Source organism: Macrosteles quadrilineatus, unplaced genomic scaffold, assembly GCF_028750875.1.
Source record: "Macrosteles quadrilineatus isolate MER2022 unplaced genomic scaffold, UCM_ALF_1.0 Scaffold_16__1_contigs__length_3527350, whole genome shotgun sequence".
NCBI classification, from domain to species: domain Eukaryota; kingdom Metazoa; phylum Arthropoda; class Insecta; order Hemiptera; family Cicadellidae; genus Macrosteles; species Macrosteles quadrilineatus.
Window position 1 is genome coordinate 52,663 of NW_026542609.1, and position 14,871 is coordinate 67,533.

The window sequence follows — 14,871 nt, forward strand, 5'->3', positions numbered from 1 at the left end:
GTTTAGAGGTTCACGGGTTCAATCCTGACTTATCACTTCCGGGCTGGGTGATATTTATGGTAGTGGGGGTAGTGTGAGGTTCACGGGTTCAAACCTAACCTAGCTGGTTTGGAAAAAAACATTTTATTCTATATATAGTGTATAATGCTTAAACTTTACCGTTGATCATAAAAGACAATTATACTAAATGTGTAGTAGTATTGGAGGTTGGCATGCTATTGTGTATAATAAATATAAAATAGCTGAAAGAGGGCTTAACTTTACCATAGAGTATAAAAAATGGCCTTTGTAAAGGCCACCAGATATATTATGTTAAACTTACATCTAATTGATTTTAATGTGTTACTTAGGGTTGGATTGTTTTTTGTATAGTATTGTATTGTAGTGTGAATCTTAGAGGTTCACGGGTTTAATCCTTACCAATCACTGATCATTTCCGGTTGAGGTGTTTTTTTTTTGTATAGTTAACTGTTTGTATATGAGTTCTGAAGGTTTGATCTCTTGTATATGTAACATAACCTCACTTTTTACCTATTACTACTGGAGCGCTAGTGTCGATGGTATTATTATAATAATGATTAACTTAATATAAGATTCATCATAACAGATTACTCTGAGTTGAGGTATTAGTTTACAAATTCTCTACTAGGTTGCAGCAAGCACTAGTGCTACCAACTACTGATTATATTGTGTATGTAACATAACCTCACTTTATGTATTGTATTATCTGCTTACCCGCCAATTTTCTTGCCGGCTGTTTTAGCTGGCGGACTGCTTCCCCTATTAGATGATGTAATTTTAAAACCTGTTGGATATTCAGTTGAAAGAATAATGAAAACAACTGTGAAAGCTAAATATGAATTTATTTATACACTACTTATATATATACATAATCCTACAACTAAATACTTAATGCTAGTAGAGGAGGAGGAGAGGGGCAACCATCTGAAACAAACAATAAACATAATTAGTATATAATGATTATATAGTATATAATATTAAATATAATTAGAACAATGTCTACATCCTATATGGTATTGCATCATCCAAAACAGCAACTATTACTTCCTGTGTACCACGTCACAACCGGATAACCACCTTTGATAACCACTTTTGTGGTATTGCATCATCTAAAATAACAGCTATCACTTCCTCTTGTGTACCACGTCACCTTTGATAACCACATTTGTGGTCATTCTTGTTCCTATATAAACCCTTATCGGAACCCTGCCATTATTGCATCACTTTGCTCCCAGTGCTTCAAGATGACGGATGTAAGTAACTCTGCTCCAGTAGATTCCAATGAATCTGTCGATAGTAATGAACCTGTAAATGTTGTAGAAGATTCTGTTGAAGTAATTGTCCCTGTAAATATTCTAGATAAACATGAAAATTATGTAAAGAGATTTCGCATTCATGGAATTAATACAGTTTTTAAGTTTTCTAACCCCCCATCAGAAACTAGTGAGATTGACTGGCTAAGACAAGGGTTTGGTCAAATTGTTAATGAAATGAAAGAAGTTTGTCAGGAGGGCGATCAATTGGGATTCACTCTGCGTTCACTTAACCTAAAAAGTAAAGAGCCAGGGTTTGTTGCTTTTCGACCAGCAAATGAAGTAAACGAGGATGTCTTGTGGCAAATCTTTGGGGGAATTGTGCAATCAAATGCTGAATCTATCAAGTCCACAGACACGTTTCAAGTTGAATGTACCCGAGTTAATCTCCCTGTAGGTTCAGGGTGCCGCAAAAGACCTGGCTTGTACAACACCTTTGATGAAGAATGTAAAGCTAGGAGAGGGGTTGTTGTAATTAACAATAAAGATAACTTGTGTCTTCCTCGTGCTATTGTAGTGGCTATAGCTAATGTAACTAAAGATCCAGAATACAAAGCTGTGAAACAAGATGACAGAAAAAGACAGACTGTTAGGGCTCAAGAACTTGTACGTAGAGCTAGAGTTGTGATGCCTGAGGGTGGTGCAGGCATTCCCGAACTTGAAAAATTCCAACATTTGCTTAAAGATTATAAAATCACTGTGTACAACTATAATGTTAAAGGCCGTGATGTGTATTTTGAGGGTAGTATAGAGAACCCCAAGTTTAAAATTAACTTATTGTTTTACAATGGACATTTTAATGTAATTACTAGTCTGACGGCTGCTTTTGTATGTAACTATTTTTGTGACGCTTGCCACATCCCGTATGATCACAAAGGAGCCCACAGATGTTCAAACATTTGCTCGCAGTGTCAGACTATCTCACCTCCTTGTGTAGAGGAGAATGGGGGAATTTTGTGTCCTAAATGCAATCTAATTTACAAAAACCAGCGCTGTTTTATTGCACACCAAGCTGACAAATGTAAAAATGTAAAGAAATGTCTTGACTGTGGAAAACTAGTTTGGCTTAGAGAGAGGTCCAAGCCTCACAAGTGTGGGGAAGTATTTTGTAAACCTTGTGGAGCATTTAAAGACCCTAACCATAAATGTTACATGAAACCCAATGAGGGAAAACCTAAATCTAAAGATTATGCTTTTATTTTCTTTGACTTGGAAACCCGCCAGGATGAGTCCCTTCCCTCTGACCCTGAAAGTAAATTGCATAAAGTAAACTTGTGTGTGTCCCAGCAATTTTGTTACCAGTGTATTGAGGGAAAATTCTGTATTGCATGTAAAAATCGTACACGAGTGTTTGACTCTGACCCTATCAAACAATTTATGAACTATGTCATGTATGTGAGGAAACAGTTTAAAAAAGTCTGTGTAATTGCACACAATGGACAGGGGTTTGACTTTCAATTTTTGTTAAAGTACTTGCTGGAGGAAACTAAATTCACGCCGGAACTTGTAATGCGGGGAACTAAAATTATCTTGATGGAGATTGACAATGTGAGGTTTGTCGACTCACTTAGCTACTTCCCTATGGCTCTGTCTGCTCTGCCTAAAGCCTTTGACCTACCTCCAGAGAAAAAGAAAGGCTACTTTCCCCATCTTTTCAACACTCTGGTGAACCAAGACTATGTAGGCCCTTTGCCAGACAAAAAGTACTACTGTCCCGAATCTATGTTTGAGAAATCCCACAATGACTTTGAAAAATGGTACAGTGACCAGATTACTAGTAACTATGAGTTCAACTTCAAAAATGAGATCCTAGCCTACTGTATTTCAGACGTTGATATCTTGGCTCAAGCCTGTCTAAAGTTTCGCTCAATTTTCCTAAAAGAGTGTAATGTTGACCCGTTTCTCGAGGCTGTTACCATTGCTAGTGCTTGCAATCTAGCTTTTCGCCGAAACTTCCTAAAACCCAATACTATTGGCCTTATCCCTAAGAACGGCTATCGATTAGTAGATAATCAATCAAATATAGCGCTCCAGTGGCTTTCTTGGGTCGAGGAAACCAACGGGATTAGGATTGACCATGCAGGTCGAGGTAAAGAAGTCAAAGTCAATGGAATGAAAGTAGATGGGTTCGATGGCAGAAACATCTACGAATTTCATGGCTGTTATTTCCATGGGTGTCCTAAATGCTTTTCTTACAACCGTCACGCCCCCTTAAAAGAGGATCCTTCTGATAGCCTACATCTTCGCTATGAGCGAACCAAAGGTAAAAACGCAAAGTTTACAGAACACGCACTAGTAGAGATGTGGGAATGCGAATTTCGTAAACAAAAAAAAGAGCAGAAACTAAACTATCTGGACAGTTTGCCTATTTTAAACAATCTCCCACTTGACCCGAGGCAGGCTTTCTTTGGAGGTAGGACAGGTAATGCAAAATCCTATCACAAATGCGCTGAGGGGGAAACTATACAGTATGTTGATGTTTGTTCTCTGTACCCTTATGTTTGTAAGTATGGGAAGTACCCTATAGGTCACCCAACCATCTATGTAGGAGATAGGGAGTGTCGTGAAAGAGGTATGGGTGTAGAGGGTTTGTTAAAATGTAAAGTATTGCCGCCTCTTGAACTCTACCACCCTGTACTCCCTACAAAAATGAATGATAAATTAATGTTTGTGTTGTGCAGAACATGTGGGGAAATGATGTATCAGGGAGAATGTAATCATGACAGTGATAATAGGGCATTAGTTGGGACATGGACTATGGACGAGATTAGAAAGGCAGTAGAGAAAGGGTACATTGTATTGGACATGTATGAGTTGTGGGAGTACAAGGTAGCGACTTATGAAAATGGGGGTTTGTTCACTGATTTTATTAATAAATTTCTTAAGATGAAACAGGAAGCTTCGGGCTATCCGGAATGGTGCAAAACTGAGGAGGACAAAAATAAGTATATTGCAGAGTATTTGGGGCACGAGGGAATCATGTTGGAAAAAGATAAAATTGTTAAGAATGGGGGTTTGAGATCTTTGGCAAAATTAATGTTAAATAGTTTTTGGGGAAAATTTGGTCAGAGAGAGAATCAAACTAAAGCTACTATTGTTAGGGACTCGAAAACATTATTTCAAATGCTCTCTAGCCCAGAAATTAAAGTAAACAGAATTCAGATTGTTAATGATGAGGTTGTGGTCGTGTCATGGGAATACCTGATGGAGGTAGGTGAACCTCTTAGTAACATAAACGTTTGTATCGCGGCCTACACTACCTCGCAGGCGAGACTCAAGCTCTATGAACACCTTGAGGCCCTAGGAGCTCAAGTATTATATTATGATACTGACAGTGTGGTTTACATACATGGAAACGGTCTTTATAGGGTGTCTACAGGAGATTACCTCGGTGAAATGACTAACGAATTGGTAGATTATGGGCCAGGCTCTTATATTACCGAGTTTGTCTCTGGGGGGCCTAAAACTTACGCGTACCTTGTCTGGTCAACCAATCAACAAAAATTGATCCCTATATGTAAAATCAAGGGCCTCACCCTTAACTTTAAAACATCAAAAATTGTAAATTTTGAAAAATTAAAAGAGATGGTTCTGAGTGAAGCAAAACAGTCTGTTGAAATTGAAGAAAGTAGAATCAGAAGGACTAGAGACAGAGACATCGTCACCATCACTGAGAGCAAAGTGTTTAAAATAACTGGGCCTAAAAGAAGGTACGAAGGTCAATACGACACTCTACCTTTTGGCTACAGAAAAGTCCAAAGAGACATGTAAATTGTATTGTAAATTGTAAATGTAAACTTTGTTGTAAATAACTTTGTAATTTTCACTGTATATTATTGTATATAACTCTCCTATTAAAAAAACAAGTCTATAGATATATACTTATGTAACCTGACCAAGGTGTGAGTGTGTGTACATTGAGTAGTTCAGATTTAGAAGAACCTGTGCTACTCCTTGTACTTGTGTGAATGTGTGTACACTGGGGGGTTCAGATTGGATATAACCTGTGCCCCTCTTTGTAATTGTGTGAATGTTATTGGTCACTGGCGCGGCCAACTAAACAGCCCGTAAACCATGAGTGAAGGTCACTGGCACGGCTGACTAAAAAGCCTGTAAACCTTGAATGTTAACTTTCTTGGCAGGGTTATATAACTAAATCTATAGACTTGACAAAAAAAAGCTTTATAAATAAGGGAGAGGGCGTTTAAAGCATCTACCAGGTCATCTGGATTGGCTATAAACGCTTAACCTGGCCTCACTTAATGAGGGGATAGTCTCAAACCCTATCCAATATAAAGCTGAAACAGGTGTAAGAATACATCATTTCCACCATTAAAGAACTATACCAGATGTAACAGATCTAAATTACTCGTTAAGCTCCTTATTTTATACCACATAAAATATTAACTTGATCAGAAATTAGAAGATTTGAATCTGCAACCCTAGTCTCATATACAAACATATCACTACTATACAACACTAAAAATCACTACAACTTGATATAATACAAATTGTAGCTAGTAAGGATCGAACCTGCAAACCTCTAAGATGAAGGACTCACACTATGATATAATACCATACTAAAAACACCCCAACCCGAAATGATTGGTGATTGGTAAGATTCGGACCCTCAAACCTCTGGGATCAAACTTCCATACACAAACAAGAGACTATAGTACAACATCATACAAAAAAAACACCGGAAATGAAACGTTTGGTATGGATTGAACCCGTGAACCTCTGAGATCAAGGACTCACACTATGATACAATACCATACTAAAAACACCCCAACCAGAAATTATCGGTGATTGGTAAGGATCGAACTTGTAAACCTCTGAGGTTCAAGGACTCACACTACGATATAATACTATACTAAAAACACCCCAACCAGAAATGATCGGTGATTGGTAAGGATCGAACCCGTAAACCTCTGAGATCAAGGACTCATACTATAATACAATACCATACCACAAACACCCCAACCGGAAATTATCGGTGATTGGTAAGGATTGAACCAGTGAACCTCTGAGATCAAGGACTCAAACTATGATACAATACCATACTAAAAACACCTCAACCGGAAATTATCGGTGATCGGTAAGGATTGAACCCGTGAACCTCTGAGATCAAGGACTCAAACTATGATACAATACCATACTAAAAACACCTCAACCAGGAATGATCGGTGATTAGTAAGGATCGAACCCGTAAACCTCTGAGATCAAAGACTACCACTGCAATACAACACCTTACCAAAAACCAATATATCACCCCAACCGGAAATGAAACGTTTGGCATTAATCGAACCCGTAAACCTCTGAGATCAAGGACTCACACTACTCCCACTGTGATATACCAAAACTCAAAATATTACCCTGATGAAATAAAACATAAGGTAATTGGTAAGGATCGATAAGGTAGTCTAGAGAAACAATCGGGTATGTAAAATTTAAAAAGTTATGTCTCAAACCGCAAATGTTACATGAATGATGACACTATGTAAGACACAACCAACAAGTTGGTGTTATAAAGGGAATGTGATTTTATGTTAAAATTAAATGCATGTTATTAGGATATTAAAATCTAAAGATGCTCTTGAAATAGTTTAAAATCGCTAAAACATCTATTTTTATCCTGTGTGATTATGTATTAAAAATTAGAGTTTTAACTATACATTGTTCAGAATTATATATTTTTTGGTTATTTTTACGATATATTGAGAAACCGATTTGTGTTATCTTAATTTCTATCCATTGTAATATGATACCACTACTTTGCAAATAATCCAATTCTGCGCTATTTTTCTAGTTTCTCTTAACATTTACCATTTATGAAATACTCATCTGTTCGGAGATCTATGAAGTAATGAACATCTGTTTGGATGGATTTATTTTTTTGTCACTTATATTTTTACATTAAACAGCATTTACTTATTGTTCAATGTATAATAGAACAGATTGTAAAGTAAAAAAATAAAAAAACAAATGTTGTTTATATATACTGCAACCGTTACCAAACATGTTTTGTAAGTACACCCAAATAAGATTAAACATTTTTTTCTTACGTTTAATTAATCACAATGGCAATAACGTGTAACCATAAATGAAATTTCTATGCATTATTTGGGTTGCCAATTGGAGATTCTGTGTTTATCAAATTGTACTTGAGCTTAACCGGAATACAGAGTTTAGCCTACATATCCGGAAAAATACACACTAAAATGCAAAAGAAATACTGTTCCGATTATAAGAAGATCAACATGATTCCATCCATACAAAGCTATTTGTACATAAAAATTAAGATAATTGAATATTGTAGGAAGAGAGAGAGCTCAATTAGTTTGCATCCAAAATGAATGCATGCTGCTTAATGAGTATGGTCACATTGACTACACTAAAAAGAAAATTTAAACAATTCAATGTAATTCAAGTACTAAGAACCTTCATTTAAATAAAAAGCTCGACCCAAGAGCTATGTCAATCCCCATAATACAAACATTCACTAATCTGAACGCCCCACAATACAGTAGTTCTTTCCAGGCTGTATGTATATATGCACCATAATTGTCAATAACCCTAATCAAATATTAGAGTGTTATTTATACCAACTATAAAAATACTACATAGTTCATAGAATGTTTTGTCATTATAGACGGTGAAATAGTTTGAGTGTGTTTGGCGGTCATTAGATACTGCTATCTCATTTCCTGTAGATACTGTTGCACAGTCCTTAAATTACATCACTTTCTTGCTCTGTATTTGAACATGTTTTCTAAGTCAAATATTTATACATGTATCGGTAGTTAATTAAAAACCTACATTTAAATTACCGATCACCAATAACATATTACTGTAGTACAACGATGATAGCTAAATATTGTAGATTTATCTAGAAATTTGTATGCGCATAATAATATGTGAGATAGTATAGTTATCATAAAAACATCGTCTTTTACAGTCACGAAAACGTAGTCTCCCGCGCTCGCAAAAACGTCATCATTGCCTTCGGTGTCTGATTTTTGGAAACATGTTTTTTTATTGATTAAATTCTAGCTATTAGGCATTTTCAATAACCCTATATCCATTCTGAGTCTGGTAAAAATATGTTTGTATCAGCAAATAACCCAAAATTAAATACCAAAAGCTATTTATTTATGTACTTTGTCTAAGCTACAATTAATAGTTTATTCCAGGTTTTAATAGGTGGGCTTTTAACCCGTCTACCATAATAGTTGTGAAGACTATTGTAAACATGTTTTCTTATAGCAATCTCTACCCAAATGTTCCATATTGCTCCTAGCTATGAATGTAATGCAATACCTATTGTCTACGACTCTTTTAAGTTGACACTGTGTTGAAAAAAAACTTAATGTTAAGTAATAGTTTTAATGGAGATGTCTTTTAGATTGACATGAAATAGATACACTTGAAGTCACATGTAAGCTCTTTTTACTGTTATCAAAGTTCAACATACTTTGAATAAATAAAAAACGCCTCTTTTATGACACAAAAACTACCGATATTCAACTTATACTGTAAATATGTAAAAACTGTTAATCAATTACCTGACACTCCAACGTAATGACTAAACTACTTCCACGATACATGTGGCTACGTAATAATTGTACGATAAGACACCAATATTACTCTATGTCAGATGTACCTTCCAGTTAAGTGTTTCCGGTTTGTACTTATGTTTGTCATGACTAATGGTATAATTACTGTGTAGGCTTAAATTCACAGACATGATCTTTACCATATATTTAACACCAAAAACAATAGTGTAAATGTTTATCACTATTGGGGTGTAGTTATGCTTATTATAGTTCTTGATTCAAAATATTAATTAACCCTACACTCATCTCTAAATACCTACATTCATATGGTCGCCATTCCAACATAATGTCACTAGAAAAGTACAATGTTACTGTGAAATACCATACTTTACTTATAACATTAAAGTGACAAGAACGCTGTACTGCTTTGAGTCTGTTTTGCGTAGGTTTTATTCAGGCTTGTAGCCGCTGCTTTCTAAGAAATCCCAGCATTTCCGCTCTCATGCTCGGCGATGAGAAAAATATGCTAAACTCTACAAAACGTTACAGTAAATAAATATCCTATCTCATAACGGAATTGTTGCTTATGTACTTGATTTCAGCATTAAGCTCTGTACTGTATTATGATGGAACTGCAGTTTATTAGACAGCTGACGGCACAAATGAGACACCAAGTCTAAGAGAATACAACTTTCAATAATTTATTTTTGTAAAAAAAATACAACCGACTTCAAACGCTCTAAAAAGAATGAAATAATTTCAATAAAGTAAACTTTTGTATTAGGCAAGCTCACGTAAGTTTGATGGCGGAAAAAAGCAAAATCAATTTTAACAGTGTGATTAATTTTTCCTAATTTGCAAATAATCCAATTCTACGCTATTTTGTCAAGTTTTCTCTTAATAATTTCACTAAAAATTTTAATCTAGTTACAGTACACGCAATAAAAGGACTGGTAATTATTTTTTTCCAAACAAAAGATCCACTGCTTGTATTTACATTGTGTCTTATAACCAATGGTTTGCATTTTCCTGATTAAATGTTGTTTGTTATACAAGAGCTAACACTTAAGGATGATATTTAAAATTATCAGTACTAGATAGATTTTTACTGTATGCAGTTTATATATTCAAACAAGTTTCTACAAAAAATGTTAGGAAAATTATTTGTATTGCATAATACATATCATTTTGCCGTACTGCAGTCAGTTAAATGATTGTATGAAATATGCTTTACTTTTTTAATTTTCTTAGCTATTAAAATGTTGATACATGTTGTCTAAACATACATTTTAACGTTAGTTTGTACGGAATCGGCCTAATGACAGCATTTAGAAATGAACCATATAACAACCACCTACCTACGTTTGGTAAAAGCTACCTGTTCACTTTACATCTCATTTCAGTCCTAACTTAATTGGTTACATAAGTATGTAGTTCAATTTAGTAATCAAGACCATTTATGTAATTCTCTTTTTTATAAGTTGATAAATTTATTTCTTTTTAATGTGTTGGAGTAAAGTAATATTTTATCAAATGAGTAAAATAACGATTGGTTTTATGTTAAGCGATATTTTGAATACATGGACAGACTCTTTACACATCTCCTTTTTTTCTACAGGATAAGTGGTTTTTGAACTCCTTGGTTATATTATATATCAACGCTAAATAAAAGTGTTTGGACACCTAAAGCGAACATATATCGGTGGTTTAAATGGTATTTTTAAGCTTTTTAGTTAAAGGTCAGTTGTTGGTGTTCAATGTTTTATCTATGTGGGTGATAACAATTAAGATGCATCTAAAGTCTACTGTGGAATAAAACACTTACCAGTCCTTCGGCTCGTGAGCTGCTTAACTTCAGGTGTGCAACCGTAGACCTCCGCCGTAGACCTCTGTCGTAGACCTCTGCCTTTGACTCAGCTGTAAACCTCTGCCACTGATGCTCGCTGACTCTGTCATAGAGTTTCCATCTGTCAATCACATTAAAGAGCATTAAACTCTAAGCTTGTTAATTATAACAAAGACCATTTCCTAAAAATCAATACAATATATTTATCAATGACTGTGTTAACAAAAGAGCATAGCAACATTTTTAAACTTTTACCCATTATTCCAAGTAATTAATAAAAAACCCTGTTGATTGTTTGTAGACGTTATAGGCTGATTTCTAGATAAATCCTAAAGTACCCATGGACTTTTGTAAGAGCCACACCCTTATAATTAAATTTCGAAACCTTGTGCAAAACTACCCATTAAGGCCGTGTAAAGTCGTGATTTCTTTAATTGCATATACAAAATGTTAAAAATACCTCAGCTGTACTCAACTTAATAAACTCAGGTGTCATTGGGTAACAACAGTTAGTATCTGTAATAGGCCTACTATATGCTATAATCTTAGAATATTTACAGCAATCAGCTGTTTGCATGATAGTTTAAACCCAAGAAGTTAAATTTATTAATTATTCACATTATTGTTTTTTTCTTTTAGAGGTACTATAGCCCAACTTTGTAAATGTGTAATCTAATTCGTAGGTTTAATTAATGACTTACCTATTGGATCCCAGATGTATTTTCCTCGCTGGTGTTTCAAATAACTGGCCCAAAGAGAAAGCTGAACTTAAACGTTGACCAAGAATAACTATTTATTAATGTATCCTCACTAGTAATGTTAAATAACCAAAATATCAGATAACCACAACAAAGTTAAAATATTTGTCCAAGGCAAGATACAATTTAAGCAACAATACCAGTATCCAAGGAAGAAGACAGAAGCTACACTGAATGCAGCCTGAGCATACCAAAACGTCTAAACTGAACTAACTACAACCGCAACAGGCTTCTCAAGCCTGAGAGGAAGGGGTGGGGCACGTTGTTATCTCCATAGTTTTTACAACACTGTAGAACATGATCAATTAAAACATGAATTTTCTAACTTTTATACGGATTTTTAATTAAGAAACTAAAATCATATTTGGGATCTACATAATTTACAATGTAGTACTAGATATATAAATGCTAAATTCCAATCAACATACGTGTAAAATCATAGTACCTAGAAGTTGAGAATTTTCATACATATTCCTCTCATAGTATCAAGAATCAATTTTACACAATTAACAATGGGTCGTACTATGCAGGAGGTTAAGGTGTTAATATAAAAAGAATAATTTGGTTTTTTACATTATCGTAGATGAGAACTATTGAAAATTGCTGTAATATATTTAATCAGAGTTGTTAGAATAAAATTAGGTTTACTAAGATAATTTTGACCATACATCAAAGTTGTATGACATTGAAATCATAAAATAAACCTAGTCAACTTCTAGAATGTGAGTAGAATTGAGTCTAGTTTTTTTTTCATTATAATAGCTATTTATAAGGATAGGTATTTATAAGGACCTATGGTATAGTTATGTTAATATTTTTTAGTTGTTTAAACCTTTCACACTATTAAAAGGTGTTATTGAAGGTGAAGGTGTGTGTTGGTATAGACACTAAAGTTTTAACTGCGGATTCGTGTCATATAAAATCGTTCACATCAGAGGAGCTTAAGTATTTATTCACTATCATCTACAACAAACTATAAAACTGTGTTCAAAGCAATTGTTGTAGGGAATTAGGGTTACTTTCTAAACCTACAGCTGTAACGGAGATCTTAATTCCTGGAATACTTGTATGACAAACAGTTTACCTATGGCAATTCGTGTGAGCTTTTACAACTATTCATATTTATGTTTATTGTTAAGGTGGGTTATATGTTGGGTTTGGTGATAAACATGATCCCATATTCAATCAGGTCCTGTCTAGCAGGCATTTTGACATTTTAAAGTCATAAAAAGAGTAATGTGATTTATTTTACAAATATCTGATGCTTGTTTAAACCACTTTTAAAGTTTCCACTAGTTTAAATATATCATGACCATAGTAATCTCTAGAGATTGTACTAATAAATGTGTAAGTTTGTATGTTTGGAGGTTAAATTGGGTTAAATTTTTGTATGATAATAGCTCACATTCCTGATATTCTTATCACAGAAATCCTTTCCCAAACGGCTCTATAGCCCCCATGTTGGACTTAGGCTATCAATATTCATGTTTAAAAGAAACTAGCAGTTACCCTGTTGCTGCGCTGAACAATTATTATTTTAATCGGTAATTTGTTAATTACATTAAATAATAGAAATGTATAACAAAAACAGAAATAGAATATTTATTTTACTTGATTGTCTGTGGATTAAACAGATTTTTCAAGTTTATTTCAGATTAGCACCTTTTATGTATCAGTCACTTGAAACTACGATTCAAAAAATAAAATATATTATTTACTGAAGACTTTTTCTCCTTTAAACTTACCACTGATAGTTTTAGCTTCAATCAATTTTGGTGACATTTTTTAAATTGTTAGTCTAGTAACGTTGCACAGCTTCGGCGGGTTTAAGTTTCACATAATTGAAATTCCTTCTTTTAATGGTAGTAAACCTACCACAGTAGGTTAATGACATATTGAGAGGCATTTGAATACCTGAGGTAGCACACACAGTTATTATTCACTTAATAGTTTACATTAAGTTGTGTGGGTATAGAACAAATATTAAAGCAATTCCATCACTTTGATAAGGGTTTTTACATCTTATTTTTACATTAATAATAGAGGATTTAAGCTTTGTTAAGTGCACAAGTGTGCTGCAGTTGTACTTAACCAGAAGTAAAATAGTTTTATACTGTAGAAACATTGTAACACTATTTCAAATCATAACTATTACAGAATGATGCAATTATTCAAACCTACAAAACATATGGTGAAAGTAAACATCTCCTTTAAATTATTTATAAACCTTGTAGTTACTAAAGTCCGACATTAGAGCCCTCTTGACAAATCTACATAAACCATCCTTAAATAATGCCTGAATGATTCATACATTCTGTTTTGGAGTCCATAACATAGTTCCCATTTTATAGATTAAAGAGTTTTCCAGCTGTTTCAACAACACAAGTTGCTTCTATATGTTCAGTTGTTTAAAAAGGGTTACCTACACAAATAATTATTTTTTACATTTATTACAACAGTTAATTTGAACTAAACAATAACAAAAAGCATTAAAAACATTGCTTGTTTAGGTGCTATATATATAGTTTGGATATATTATTGTATAGCAGTATGTCAAACATGTCTTTCAACATGCTGCTTAATAATACTAAGTGGGGGTATTTGCATCATAGCGGTTATCAAGCTTCCGGTAAGGACATCGTGTGATAATGTGTGTGTGTTTGGTCTCCACTCACTACAAAGCTGAATAATCATAAATAACTATTACATGCATACATACCGTGGCAGAGGATATGAGTAGTTGGGGTCAACACATTAACATGGGCTCTTATGGGGAATAGAAACCTAACATAAATAAATTTTCATCAGTAACTTTGAGTACATGTATAGTTGTTGCTATTTATTACCACAAGGATGACAATATACTTCTCCACATAAAAATGCTACATTTAGTTATATTTAAATGGACATTAATTTTTCCACAGTCCCTATCAAAACTAAATTGTTTTACAGATTTGTTTCTAGTGGATTAATTATTTTTTTTAAAGTGACTAAAATTTCTTCTACACAAGGAGATGAGATATGACAACATAGACGGATACAATGCTCACCCTCATTATAGAAATATATATTATTATGTTAAACACTTCACAAAAGTATACTAAGCTTGTTATAATGATGCAACAAACAAGATTTTCAGCTACATCAAAACGTTCCAACCCATAATATACATGACACACGTGTTCTATTAAATTATACCTAGGTACCAAACAGTTATTTGTTTTGTTAATATAATATCTACCAGCTCATAAGTTCAAGTACTGAAGATATATTTCATCAAATTCCTATAAAAGATTACTCAACCATTAGACATAGGTAATTTAACTATTGTCTTATTACATGGTTATTTCTCTAAGTGTGCCCAGAAGTTAAAAGTT

General features: G+C 34.0%; 1 long non-coding RNA gene across 1 annotated transcript; it reads right to left on the bottom strand.

Moving 5' to 3' along the window:
- Positions 1–873: 873 nt before the first annotated feature.
- Positions 874–11,637, bottom strand: LOC129005102 (uncharacterized). Its single transcript, XR_008491797.1, has 3 exons — positions 11,438–11,637; positions 10,716–10,857; positions 874–945 (listed from the first exon to the last, which is right to left on the bottom strand). It is a non-coding gene; the product is annotated as an uncharacterized LOC129005102 (long non-coding RNA).
- Positions 11,638–14,871: the final 3,234 nt, after the last annotated feature.